This window comes from Cryptomeria japonica, chromosome 10, assembly GCF_030272615.1.
Source record: "Cryptomeria japonica chromosome 10, Sugi_1.0, whole genome shotgun sequence".
Classification (NCBI taxonomy): domain Eukaryota; kingdom Viridiplantae; phylum Streptophyta; class Pinopsida; order Cupressales; family Cupressaceae; genus Cryptomeria; species Cryptomeria japonica.
In genome coordinates this window covers 448,269,303-448,273,720 of record NC_081414.1, presented here as the reverse complement: position 1 = coordinate 448,273,720, position 4,418 = coordinate 448,269,303, and positions in this window count along the sequence as shown.

Below are 4,418 nucleotides of genomic sequence, written 5' to 3'. Positions count from 1 at the left end.
TTTTATAAATCTACTCTAGGTGCAATGCATAGGAGAGGAATTTATTGTGATAAGTATTCTTGAATGCAATTTCATTATGATGAATAAAAAACAATTATGTAAAATGCTTAATTATCAATAGTTTGTTGTCAATTCCAGTTTCTGGAATTCTAAAATAGTCTTCATTTGAACAATTGTGTAGATCTGTTAATAGAGATTTCCTTCACCCTGAAATCTGAATTAAAAAATAGTTAGCAGATTGGAATGCTACTCAAATTTCTCATAATTAGGTGCTTTCCATAAAGGCCTTTTTTCCCGTTATGGTGGAGGATAGTTCGCTTCTGTAAGAGATGAAATTTCTTCATGTCTTATTTCAGATAAATGGCTTGTCATTGGCTTGTGTTTTTGTGGTAAGGATACAATTCAATGCCAATGTTAAAATCAAATTCATCAGATCGCTTCATTATATCCTCTTTGGATGTTTATTAAGATTTTGAGCTAGTGCATTTGTATGCCCAGAGTTCCATCATATTGATAACAATGCTTCTCTTTCAGATACGTTCCTTGGCAGCTGCATAGGTTTGACTTTCGCTTATAGGTTTGACTGCAATATCTTTCTAGTGTCAAAAAAATCACATTTTTACATTCCATTGCCACTATTTATTGGTTTGAAAAATGCATTGGGGATTGAAGTTCTTTGTTTATTGCTTTAATCATCATCAGTTTTCTGAGCGTTTACATTCTTATAATTCTTGAACAAGGATCCGTTTGATCTAATTGTTTGGGTTTTACTGCAAGTGCAATATTCCAGTTTTCAGAGAATAATATTACTTCTCATTGCAATATTCCAGTATTCTTATTTGCATGTTTGTTTGTCGCAAATGTACAATTTTAGGGCATGTTTTATCACTGCCTCACAATCCAAAGTTATTTCAGTTAGCACTTTGTTGTCAGGGTAAATTGAAATAATTTTTCAGGGATTTGCTTTAGTACCTTTTATGTATTTTACAGATGGCCACATTTTAGTGAGATGCCAGAACAGAAACTTCAACGAAATGATTTGACTTCCAATTCATCCTCTAACATGCTCGTGTGGAATAGCTTGTAATTAAATCCTTGCGATACTAAGAGTGATATGGAGAATGACAGTTCAATTTAAATTCAACCTGGTAGTGAATCGAATTTGTTGATCTCAACCCAAAATAATTTAGATAATTGTCACATATCACATTTTTTTTTTGATTGAAAATTGCCATTTATATTTAAAAAGTTACATATAAAAGGGCGCTAATTGTACAACAAAGGTAGAATGAGATCACATCTTGAGAGTTATAATGGTTCATACACCCGTGAAAGCCGTTGGCTTAGTATCAAAATTTACCAAAATTAACAAAAAATAGTAAACATGTTAAAATTTTAATCTAGTAGAGACCCCAAGGGCACAAACAACTATAAAATTAGCATTGGATGAAAAGTGGAGCAATATATTTATATGTCTCAAAGCAAACGCAGGTAGAGGTGGATGATCTGAGTTGCTTTGAGAACTGTTAGCGCCATACGGGTTTGAAGTGTCAAGTTTGGGCTTTCTATCTGAAGCAACCATCAAATGGGTTTGTGCTAGGAATGGGTTTGTAATTTGTTTGTCTTAGTAATGGTGAAATGGCAAGAGTTGGCTAGGGGTGTTTATCTTCAGATAGAGGATAGAGGATGGTTTCTTTTGTGAGCTCTAAGAAGTAACAAAGTTCAATTAAAACCTCGATCGACTCCTTGAATGATGACCATTGTCATAGAGCCATCCGCAAATGTTGGCAATAATAGATACTTGACAAGAGGTCTCTAGCTTAGTACGAGGGCCATTTCCATTATACTTGACAAGAGGTCTCTAGCTTAGTACAATGGGCATTTCCCTAATAGTCTAGTGAGGATTTATAAGAGCTTAATGCGAGCCACATTTTCTTTTAATGCACCCATATCACTAACATAACATTAGAGATAACCATTGTTTTGTTAGCCACACAGAAAATAAGTGACTATAGAGTAGTTTGAAAATAACAATTTTCAATTCCATTGCTTAAATTTAATTTCAATACAATAGATTTTCCAAACTTCTTTTCTTTATAAATCGTGACAAAATCCTTAGCAAAACCATAACCATATTTCATGTAAATCGTTTAAGCTTGAAGGAAATGTAAATAGTGTGAAACCAAATTCAAGTGTTTTGTTTATGTTAGCAAAACCACAACATATGCTTAATTGATTCTAGTTGATGATGAGACGTGAAAGATCCACATGTGGCCCTACCAGGTCTTGGGTAAACAAACAATGCAAAAATAAGCATTTTGGGTTCTAGACAACTACCAAATGGTTTGGAAGTAACAATTGTAAACTAAAAGCACCACGAGCTTGGTATTGGTAACCAACTTAGAGATTTTATTGGCTAAAGGGAGCGTTGACATGCCATTTCCAATCTTTATATCATGCAAAATGGGATCTTAAGGTGCTTACTAAACTCAACTATTTGGAGATTGCTAATAAATTCAAAATCACCTCCATTCAGATGAAATTTGGCTCTCAAATCTAGACAAGAAAGACAAGGTTTGGAAACATGGCATGGCTAAAACGTTATGGAATAGAATAAATTACTCATTTAGATAAGAAAGACAAGGTTTGGAAACATGGCATGGCTAAAACGTTATGGAATAGAATAAATTACTCATTTAGATAAGACAGACAAGGTTTGGAAACATGGCTAAAAAGTTATGGAATAGAACAAATTATTCATTTGAGAGCCTGTCGACTCTTGTAATTGATAATGGGAAGCCTAGAAGGAAGCCTATTTCATTCGATAAAACACAAGGCTTGTGATTTCCCAAGGTTTGGATGTACTTCTATTAAGAAAGATGTACTCAATCCTATTAGGCACAAGGGTCTTCCCATGTTTTTTTCCTTAGTGCTGTCTTGAGAAAATAAATTTATAAGTTTTTTAATGTGCCATCAACATCGAGACTTGAATAACTCTTTTAGCATTAATGACATGAGTTTTTTAATGTGCCATCAACATCGAGACTCGAATAACTCTTTTAGCATTAATGACATGTCTTTGAATTCTAATTTTTCTTGACCTCAATCTCTAAATCTCTAAACCTCCTTATGTTTGCAACAAAGTTATTAGTAACTTATGAAATTCTCGGGATCCTTTAGTATTGTCCTATATAAATCACTAAGAAGCTTTTATAAAGGTTGTAGGTTTTTTATATAGGTTTTTTTTCTTAAGAAAAATGGTGTCCTGACAAGGGTTTGGTGGCAACACTCATAAAAGCCACAATTTATATATACTTTATTATAAATCAACCCTATTTTGCTTTGTTTTCCTTTAGAAAGCAACCCTATTTGGTTGGTTTGTCTTCGAGAAAGCAACCCTATTTTATGAAGTCTTTGCATTACAAATGTGCATTGTTGTATTGTGTGTGGGAATCTGATAGTTGAGTTTCTTTTAGATCTTTGGTTGGTGATACTCCTATAAAGCTTTCTTTGTAAGTATATTGTAATTTGCTTGATTTTTGAATAACATATTAGGTGACTTTTGAAGTGGGATTGTTTTCTTAAAAGGGATTTTCGCACACAAATCATTGTGTTGTGGTATAAATGATGTTTATTTTATAATTGTTGTAAAGATCTGAAAAGTTTTTGCATAACTACTCTCTCAAAAGTAGCGTAGGAAGTTCTTTTGACATTAACTTTTTTATAGCTTTGAAAGTTGCACACTAACAAGAGTAATAAAAATGAGTAGTTGAAAGCATGTTATAATAGATCTAAAATTTACTAGCAATAGGGTTTTGGCTGCCCATTAGGCAAATTTATTTCCAAACCTATGAATAAAATAATTCCATAATTCATAGGGTGTGGTATGAAAGGCAAAATATACATTTTTGTGTTGTGGATCCACTTTCACTAAAATTGAGAGCTAATATGGTAATATTAATTATTGATCACTTCATTTTCTATTTGGGTAAAACCTACACTACAAAGAGTAATCAAGCAATCTAAAATTCTATATGCATGTGATGACTTCTAGAATGACCTTAAGAGTTGAAAAGGTTGACTCCATAAAATTTTAAATGAGCTCCCGCTTATTGCATGCAAGTGAAAAATTGAAAAGGGAAAAAGGTGGAGAATGTGAAAATGCAAGCTAATCTAAGGTTGTAAGCAAATAGTAGATATTTTTTCTATGGTGTAGGGAATATAACACATTATCCAATAGTTTATAGGAGTAAGGAGAGACACATTAGTGATGAACTAGAACTAAAAATATTTTATTTGCAAATTCATTGCCTATAGAACGAACTTGTTCACAAGTATAGAGAAATAGTCATCTTTCTTAATGAGTGTGCTCCATGAAACTAACCTTGAGGTGTTGATCAACATAATAAACTTCATGA